This window comes from Labrus bergylta, chromosome 16, assembly GCF_963930695.1.
Source record: "Labrus bergylta chromosome 16, fLabBer1.1, whole genome shotgun sequence".
Taxonomy (NCBI): domain Eukaryota; kingdom Metazoa; phylum Chordata; class Actinopteri; order Labriformes; family Labridae; genus Labrus; species Labrus bergylta.
Genome location: NC_089210.1, coordinates 18,927,670 through 18,938,310, shown reverse-complemented (window position 1 = coordinate 18,938,310; position 10,641 = coordinate 18,927,670). Strand labels below are relative to the sequence as shown.

General features: G+C 39.1%; 1 long non-coding RNA gene across 1 annotated transcript; it reads right to left on the bottom strand.

Annotated features, from left to right (window-relative positions):
* Positions 1 to 4,957: 4,957 nt before the first annotated feature.
* Positions 4,958 to 6,289, bottom strand: LOC136182975 (uncharacterized). Its single transcript, XR_010668817.1, has 2 exons — positions 6,021 to 6,289; positions 4,958 to 5,415 (listed from the first exon to the last, which is right to left on the bottom strand). It is a non-coding gene; the product is annotated as an uncharacterized lncRNA (long non-coding RNA).
* Between the last annotated feature and the right edge of the window lie 4,352 nt (positions 6,290 to 10,641).

The following is a 10,641-nucleotide window of genomic DNA, read 5'->3' as shown; positions in this document are numbered from 1 at the left end:
ATTGGTGACTGGTCCGTCGAGGTGCCCAGAGAGCTGCAGAGACAGAGGAAGAAACCTGAGCTTCAACAACATCTGCATTTGTTGGTTCTTCTGGGGTGGATTTCGGTTGCTTCTCTTCAACAGCTCGCTGTGAGGGAGGTCTCCCCCGGATGGCCTGAGTGATGACACCCACAGACTGAGAGCTGAGACGTGTTTTAAGCCTCTTGACAAACCGTTACACCGCGCCCGCCTGTCAAGCTGGTCAGCTACACGCCTTATTGTGAATAACTCTTATCCTTCATCAAATCAAAACTGATGAGTCATCAAAACATTCACCCCCCGTACAGTGTGTGTCGATCGAGACATGAGCTAATCACACCTATTTGTTTGTTTTGTACCAAGCTGTAAACATGTTAATCTCTGCTATAAAAACAGACTTTTTTTAATGTTGTTTTTCAGATTAAATAAATATTTCTATATAAATGCACTCCTTTATGTCTACTTATGAGTATACATTTCAGATTTGAAATGACAAGACTAAAATGTGCATTAATGCTCAACTCAATAGCTTAGGGAAGGAAGTCTACTTTTACACAACTTTTTATTCTTTTGATAAATACTAATGCAGTTCATTTCTTAAAATGGGATGGAACAGAGTCATTGCAAAATGATGACCTTAAACACAGCCCCATTCTTAAATCAATATACATGGAGAGTAAATAAGATCAATAACTTGTGAATAAAAGCACAGTTAAAAATGATTTAGAAATGTAGTCTTCCCAGATCAATATCACATAATATCAACTTCTCCCATCTAAACTGGACAAAGGGTTTTAAAATGGGAAGAAAATGGTTTGATTGCAAGTTGTTTGGAGGAGATGTATTTTTATTTGAACAGCTGAAGCATGAATACAGTCTTCCAAGGTGCAAACCCTCCTCCTCCTCCTGAAGCTTGTGGAGCTCCTTGATGTACTGCTGTCTTATCTGCTGGCGATCTTCTCTCACCAGAACTTTGACTGTTGAAATGTCATTCTGAAGAAGCTCGAACATGTGACACGGATCCAGGAGAACATGGACTTTTAGTGAGGGGTCTTCAGGATGGCAAAGAAAGAGAGAAAATATCAGTTATTCATTAAATCATTTTTTTTGTTCTCATCTATTTTTCTGTATTCATCTGTGTGTAAGATTACATTTATAAATTCAACAGTGTACTACCCAGACAACAAAGGTCCAGTATTCAGGTAATCAACATCTATTCAAAGTTAAGAAGATAAACCTTATTGTAATCATTCTATTTTCAGCTCTCTCACTCACTCACACAATGATATTCCACATCAAATGATCTCAGATTTTGGGTGAGGAAAAATTAAGCAGCTTATTGTGGATAGTACTTCATCTTAACATGAAACAAATATAACCTGAATTATTTAAATCATTAACAGGTCCCAACTCTCTGTGCTTTAGTACAGAACATACAGTAACTCATTTATTATTAACATGAGCTCAGTACATGGCTGTATTCTTCAAACTATTTCTTATACTTTATATCTATGTGCTTTATATCTTATTTTCATTCCATATGTTATTTATATTTTATATTTCTACTGCTATATTCTGTAAATGAGTTCAGTGAAAATTAATATGGTTATTAATATAGTTACACAGTACACATTGCTGCGAGAGCTAAAAGCACTGCTAGGGAGAGTCAGGATGGGATAGGATGTGGGTAATGGAGAGAGAGAAATAGGAGAGGAGGACAACAGCAAACACAGATGCAGAAGCAGGTCAGGTCAGAAAAGCACATTTCCTTAGAAATAGGCCTCATTTCTATTCTTCTGTGCTTTGTAGACAGGACATCAAGCACAGAGGCACTGATCCAGAGTGGCTGAGAATGCCTCAAAGACTTGGCTGTACCACACACAGCATGGTAAGTTACATTTTTACCTGCATAATTTGTTCTATCATGAATAATCTTTTTTTCCCCCCATTTTCTTTCTTATTTCCTCAGCTACTTGTTATTATATGTGATCTTATTGTGTTGTGCATAATTCAATCACAAAAAAAGAATAAATTAACAGGTATATCTGTGGATATTTAGCTAATTTGATCAATGATTGCTTTACTTTTTAGGGATGTTTTGTTGACTGTGCTGCAAATAAGAAAGGCAGGGCAAAGAGAGCTTTTCTTGAGGTCGGAGTGACTGTATACAGAAAAGATTACTTGGAACGGCACGTCACTGAAGCACCACCAGGAGAGCATCAGATGTCAGGCCTCTTGTTTCATCTGGTGGGTTCTGATTTCAACAGCCGTTTTGTAATAACTTCAGTATATTCAAATCCATTTTTAATAACTTTGTCATTTACAGGCATCTCAATGATGGATTCCTCTGAGCCAACTGTTGTTTTAGAGCACGAGGCAATCATTGGTGGGTTCAAGGGCCTTTACTGGCTCATAAAAAAGTAACTGGCCCCCCACACAAACTACCCAAAGCTGTTGAGCCTGGCTGAGCTTCTAGGATGTAACTATTTCAAGAGATTAAAGGTAAAGGTCCCCTAGCCATAATTTCAAATTTAATTCAATCTTAACATTAATGAATACATTTTTTAAATATTTTATATTTTACTTTTCCCAACGTCAGATTGACCAGAGGAATAATTATAGATCTCATCGTATCATTGACGGAATGCTTGAGATCTTAGCAGGAGTCATCGAGGAGCCGACTTCCAGGCTAGCACTGATGTCTCTATGTCCAGACTGCTTCATTTGCATGTCTGCTATAGGACCATTTATTTTGTCTGATTTTAGAATTGCATACATCCTTGGTCCGAATGAACTTTTAATACTAAATACTTGCCTTTGCTTTCTCTCAGATACCTGGATAAAGAGGGACATGTGTTGAGTCAATTCCTGGACTTGGTCTCTATTGACGATGGCAAAGCAGACTCTGTGTTGTGACCAAGGGGCAACCTCCGGTCTCGAAAAATGAAGCCTATGCGGAAGTACAAAAAACTGCAGTTCCTCGAGGTTCCGCTTGAGGCTGGCTGCAGAAGCGCCGGAAGTGCCATAAGCCCACAGCCAAAAAAGCCCGTTTTTACCACAGGAATCAACATGTTTACAGCCTGGTTCAAAAAACGAGATATATCTGAGAAGTTGACGGCCCCTTCTCCTCACACTGTGGGGGGGGTGAATTTTTTTATAACTCATCGGATTTTATTCTATTAAGGAAAACGACTATGCCCATATTTGGTTGTGTCAGATTTGATTGACAGCTGTGCGCGCTGCATCTGTCTGTCAGGTCAGCAGGTCAGGAGGCTAACAGCTTGATCCGTCTGATTTCTCCTCTTTCTTACTTCGTTTGGAGAGTTTTTTAACACATATCTGACAACATACATGGCTTGCTGTGCGGTTAACAGACCATCCAACAAGTTGATGCTTCAGTTTTTTTCGGTAAGTGATATAGTAGTGTTATATTTACTGCTTACTCCTGTGTTTATATTTACGGACCTAGCTTGTTTAGCGTTAGCTTGTAAACCAGTCGGCTAACTGTGTAGCTCATTATTTACATTATTTACATTATTTACGGTCAATGGTTTAGAAATGTTTGTTGTTAAGATGTTGTTGTTGAAAATAATGAGTTTGTGTGATGTTAGAAGCTAAAGGTTCACCTCGGTGGTTATCTGACGTTATGAGGAATGTTATACTCCACGTAAATGTGGACATTAAAAAACAAACTTTGTGTAGTAATTATCCATCAGTAACATAAACTGAACTGAACCTAATGTGCTGTCTTAAGATTTGAGCAAACTGTTAACAACTTTAAAAAACTTCACTTTGTAAGAGCATCTGTAACCATTAAGAACTATATTAATAACCATATTAATTTTCACTGAACTCATACACAGAATATAGCAGTAGAAATATAAAATATAAATAACATGGAATGAAAATAAGATTTAAAGCACATAGATATAAAGTATAAGAAATAGTTTGAAGAATACAGCCATGTACTGAGCTCATGTTAATAATAAATGAGTTACTGTATGTTCTGTACTAAAGCACAGAGAGTTGGGACCTGTTACTGATTTAAATAATTCAGGTTATATTTGTTTCATGTTAAGATGAAGTACTATCCACAATAAATTGCTTAATTTTTCCTCACAAAATCTGAGACAATTTAATGTGGAATATCATTGTGTGAGTGAGAGATGATGATTACAATAATGTTTATCTTCTTCACTTTGAATAGATGTTGATTACCTGAATACTGTACCTTTGTTGTCTGGGTAGTACACTGTTGAATTTATAAATGTAATCTTACACACAGATGAATACAGAAAAATAGATGAGAACAAACAAAATGATTTAATGAATAACTGATATTTTCTCTCTTTCTTTGCCATCCTGAAGACCCCTCACTAAAAGTCCATGTTCTCCTGGATCCGTGTCACATGTTCGAGCTTCTTCAGAATGACATTTCAACAGTCAAAGTTCTGGTGAGAGAAGATCGCCAGCAGATAAGACAGCAGTACATCAAGGAGCTCCACAAGCTTCAGGAGGAGGAGGAGGGTTTGCACCTTGGAAGACTGTATTCATGCTGTTCAAATAAAACTAGATCTCCTCCAAACAACTTGCAATCAAACTATTTTCTTCCCATTTTAAAACCCTTTGTCCAGTTTAGATGGGAGAAGTTGATATTATGTGATATTGATCTGGGAAGACTACATTTCTAAATCATTTTTAACTGTGTTTTTATTCACAAGTTATTGATCTTATTTACTCTCCACGTATCTTGATTTAAGAATGGGGCTGTGTTTAAGGGCAAATTTTTGCAATGACTCTGTTCCATCCCACTTTCAGAAATGAACTACATTAGTATTTATCAAAAGAGTAAGAAGTTGTGTAAAAGTAGACTTCCTTCCCTAAGCTATTGAGTTGAGCATTAATCTGAAATGTATACTCATAAGTAGACATAAAAGAGTGCATTTATATAGAAATATTTATTTAATCTGAAAAACAACATTAAAAAAAGTCTGTTTTTACAGCAGAGATGAACATGTTTACAGCTTGGTACAAAACAAACAAATAGGTGTGATTAGCTCATGTCTCGATGGACACACACTGTACAGGGGGTGAATGTTTTGATGAAGGATAAGAGTTATTCACAATAAGGCGTGTAGCTGACCAGCTTGACAGGTGGGCGCGGTGTAACGGTTTGTCAAAAGGCTTAAAACCTGCCTCAGCTCTCAGTCTGTGGGTGACATCACTCAGTCCATCCGGGGGAGACCTCCCTCACAGCGAGCTGTTGAAGAGAAGCAACTGAAGTCCACCCCAGAAGAACCAACAAATGCAGATGTTGTTGAGGCTCAGGTTTCTTCCTCTGTCTCTGCAGCTCTCTGGGCACCTCGACGGACAAGTCACCAATAATCCACACTGTGTCTATAAGAGAAATACAAAGGTGTTCAATTAATGCCTCAGACAAGACAAAATGTACAGTTAACTACATGTGACAGCTCAGGCTGTTTTTTTGTTATGAGCCACATCTGCAGGAATAATATTGAACAAGGTAGCTGCAGCTCATCATAATAGATGCCAGTGTTAAACACTATTTTTTTCTAATACTTAGTTTTTGGTGTGAAGCTGACACTGTCCACAGACTCCATGACTTCACGGGGTTCAATAGAAAACAAATGTCTTATAATAAATACTAAATAATTATTTTTCAATTGTCATGTTCACCTCATCGCTGTTGACATCAGTAAATATAAGACTCAGACATTCCTCTTTTTGTCACAACAGTAACATGAACTGTATGCTTTGTAATATTGATTTCTTCTGGATGTCTCATATTTATTTACAGTTTATGGATAAAACTTTGTTAATGTATTTCTCTGTTAACACTGACAAAGTCTAACTTCTCTAACAAATAACTCATAAACATAATTGTATATTTAAAAAAGTGTAGTTTTAAGACTTTAATTAAATATTTGTGTTGAATATAATTCGTTTTAACTGTGTTGTAGAAAAGTTAAATGTTAACTTACTGTTTGTAGAGTTTTCTCAGGACGAGCAGGAATAGGGGATGATAGCAGCCTAGCTGTTAGCTATGCTGTCAAGTGGACTGCTAACGTCGAGCTGAATGGGCGGAGCTAAGTCCCGCCGGTCCCGCCTTACTGCTGTCGCTAGGTTGATCCGAAGTTAGGTTGAGACTGCAAATCCAATATGGATGCGGCCGTCGATTGGACTCATTTTCTGCCTATGTCACAGACGGGTCAGGGTTCGTCCAGTAATATTTACAGTCTATGGTTGTGACAGCCATCAAGGATGTAATCTTGAGGAAGGGCCTCCCAACAGAGAAACTCTATGGACTTGGGACTGAGGGGGCAGCCGTGATGACAGGTAAATATTTAATGCCTATGTGAGCTTGTTTTGTCTGTTGTATCCCATGCTTGTCACTCATTGATTTTATATACATTTTGGCGGCGTGTGAATGGGGTCCCTATTCAATGGGGGTGATAGGGACCACCTTTAAGAACTTCATTTATTTTTCAGAAACAGTGCAAATCGTACTGCAACACTCGGGGCAGCATCGGCTACCCTGGGTGTCAGTGATCTGAAAATAAAGGTAATAGTTATTTGATACCATTGTAGTTATCTTCTGTCTATTCATAACTAATCATTCTGTCCTTTATTGCAACATTTTCAGGAAGTGAAGGATACAAGCTGGCTCTTTCAGCACAGGGTCATCGAGACCCTACTGAGGAACTTGAGTGCATTCCTTGGAGCCTTGGCAGAGGAGGCAGAGATGAGAAGATGTCCAGTGGCAAAGGGACCCTACACATTCTGTGCTACATACAGATAAAGCGGCAGCAGTTTACCTCCAGGCTGATGTTTTGCCCCACCTCGCATGTCTGTCCAAAATCTTTCAAAAAGCAAATGTCAACTTTTTACAAATCAAGGAGCAGGTAAGCTTAATGTGTTTATTATCTATATTATCATCTATTTATTCAAATCTGTTTGATTTCACACATTGAAATGAGGGTTGTTTGCAGGTCTGACCAATACTTAACAGCATCTTTTCTTTTTTATATATAGGTTCCTGTCACAATTCAGTCTCTGGCTGGACAGACTCCACTCCCTGGATCATGCCTGCCTCGCCTCCATCAGGACCTCGATGATCCCCAAGGACTCGGAGCCAGCACGAGGAGGAGAGGAATAGGAGAGGGCGAGATGTCATGAAGCGCTGAGGGAGGAGCAGTGAGCCAGAACCCAGCGAGAGGTAAATGTCCAATTTTGAAACTATGAATGAGAGAAAATGGAATTTATACTCCTGAATAGACTATGGCCTGGCCCTTAATGACGGAGGTAACAGTGGGTGTAGGCTCTTTCTAAAAATATGTTGATTTATTCATTGTAGGTCATCCACCCTTACATAACTGGCCTGGAAACACACCTGGAGAGGAGGTTTCATGATCTGGACATTCTTGGGGCCTTCAGTATCTTGGGACCCGCACCGCAATCAACCACTCTACAAGATGATACAATCAACATCTCTCATCTGCGGACTCGCAGGAAATGTTGCCCTGAACATGAGAATGAGGTCCTGCAGGAGTGGTCCTCGTTCAAAAATCATGTCCTTCCTGGGGCATTCACGGTGGGTCAATTAAGCTGATTCTGACTACAATCAACTACAGTTCACAATACACACACATAGACTAATGCCTTGGTAAACCAAATGTTGTTTCAAGAACAATAACCAGGAGATCATGAGTCTGCTGGCAAGCGAGTTTGATGAGTGGACCAACCTCTACCCCTGTCTGAGCCTCCTTGCAGGCATTGCACTTGTTTTACCCGTTTCCTGTGTCAATTACAACGTGATTTCTCAACGGTGAACAGGGTAAGAGCATGACCTTGAACAGGACAACAAATAATCATGCATTTTCTTCATATTAGTGCAGTTTGTGGTATTTTCTTTGCTTTATCCTCAGGTGAAAACAGACCTGAAACCAGCTTCAAGGTGAACACCTGGCTGCCTGCCTGAGGATCTCCATAAACGGACCCCATCCTGAGGCCTTCTCATGTAATAGGGCATTGGAATATTTTTTCAGAAAGCCCCATAAAATAAAATGTTCAAACACATCTTGCAAACTTTGCAACAAGTAGGCTGTGGAGCAGTCAAATGAGCGCTCTGTATATAATTTGAAAGTAAGGCACAACTGGCTTTCTGTCAGGCTGTCACAGTCTGTAGTAAGATGCCAAAGGGGAAACATGTTATGCTATTATTTGGATTTATTATTTATATTTATTTATGTTATATTTGAATAAACAAATCTAATACCCCGATCTTATGTACATTCTATTATTATTATTATTATTGTTATGTATGCACTCGGAAACACTGGGCAGGTACTATACTGTACTATATACTATAAAATGAATGTACAACTTCAGGACATAATTCAGTAAACTTACCCATGTCCCTCCGGCTTGTGTCACTCACATGCTCCATCATTTCTACATTTGATTTTATACAGAAAATGATTAAACTGTTTCCCCTGTATTAGAGAAGCCTGCATGTTTTATGACGCTTCCTCTCGTTTCCGTGCAGCAGATTCTTCAGAGGACCCATTCAGCTCCCGTCAGGATGAATCCTCAGAGGGCGTGAGTCACAACTTTGTGGTGGAGGGTCTCCTCCAGGGGACCAGAGATTTAAGCATCACACCCAGAGACAACCGTGTTTAGCAGGAAGGCCCGTTCTTTCATCACAGAGGAGATCCTGGAAGCCCTTCGCAAGGCTGACCGCAAGGGCCGGGACGTGGTGGTGGGCCTGTCCAACGCCTGCTGCAGGTGGGGCTGCAGCAAGAGCGAGATCAGCTCCCTTTGCTGAGAGACCCCCACACCCTTCATGTGAGAGGGAAGACACAGGCAGACGAATATGTGTACAACACACATTTATACATCCGCACTTCTGTTTCACTCTTTATAAATCAATCAAATGTCTTCAGTGAAACCGTTAAACAAAAGTTTAAATTGTTGTTTTATTTTGAGTCTGAATGGAAAGGGCTGCTTGTGTCCATAAAGTTTCTGTGTAATTTCTGCAAAATAAAACTCATTTTTGGCTTTTTACATATCATTCAGTTGTTTTTACCTTCTTATATTTTGCTCGACTGTCTGAAATGTGAGCACTAAGCAACATTTAGCGAAGTTACAGTGGCAAGAAAAAAACTGCGTTTAGGAGTCAGAAACCGCAAGCAGAACCGGACTCATGTTGAACGGACGTCTGCTGAAACTACGCTGGGCTCAAAGGCTTTAAATATTTAGGCTGGGCTTGTAAACTGGGATAGAGGGAGATGTAGAAAGAAAGAGATGGATAGAAACAAACAGAGCATCAACAACAACAATGAATACAACAGACGTGACTCTCAAGATTATGTATGTTATTAATCTTGTGTTTGTATAATTCCTTATACACACCAGTAGTTTGCGTGATAGAAATTCATACCACCACTATTTTACTGACAGTGCTTTGTGTTGTTGTTGTTGTTGTTAAGGCTATTCTAAGTTTCATGGTAAGTAAAAGTACTTCATAGTACCTGTGCATGTAGTCTAAGAAGTACTAAGTCCAACCATATCAGAATCATTGTGTACTTATGGAGGAAAATGTTTTTACAAGACATCAAAGTCAGAAAAAAAGGCTCATTATAGTGATTTATAAGGGACTTTGACAGTGGATTTCTCAGAAAGCACACAGTAAAAGTACTTCATAGTACCTGTGCAATATCAGAATCACTGTTTACTTAGGTAAGAAAATATATATAATTATTGTTTTCTCCAAAAAAACTGTTTTGTTTTGTTTTTTAATTGTGAACACCTTATTTTGAAAAACGGAAGTTACCGCAGACTCGCAGTATTATTCTCACACTAACTTCCCCGACCTCCGAAGCTATTCCCTGAACAGTATTGTGTTTACTCCCGTTTCATACACGTGTATCTCATAGTCAGTTTTATGGTAAGACCTAGACATTTAGCACTTGACTTCATCGCTCTCTCTGTCTGTTCCTCCTGCTCGCTCTGGAGTCCGGAGCATTTACCATAAAGATCAGAATACGTGGGCACTTGAAATTTAGGGGCGGCTCACTTCACCATGTAAACTCAAGGAGCGGCTGTCTTCTTGTTTGACATTTTATAAATATGACCACTGATGACTGACTTGTGCTCTTAACTTCTGTAGTTTCTAATACCATACGAACCTGGAAGTGTTTTACAACTTGACAAAGTCAGCTGGTTTAGGTATCATAATATTTTGTTGTAAATCCCCTCGCATAGTTTCGCGCACCTCGCCGTACTTCCGGTGCCAAACTGCGCAGGCGCGTACGATCGCTAACATACGTCATCATTGTGTCAACAGGGTTGAGTAGACGCTTTGATGTGTGATGTAACAATCCATAACTCGCTTATAATTAGATTTAGGATTTTCAGATCAAGATTGTGAACAGACAGTCAAATTTATCAGAATAACTATATCCCTTTAACTGAACCCAGAGAAGTTCATCATAGCGAACAGTCATGAAATCAAACAAAAAGAAAGGAAGGAAGGGGAAAACTTCAAAAAGCTCTCAACAGAAAAAGTCTAATCTCAAACAAAGCACAATGGATCCATCTAAC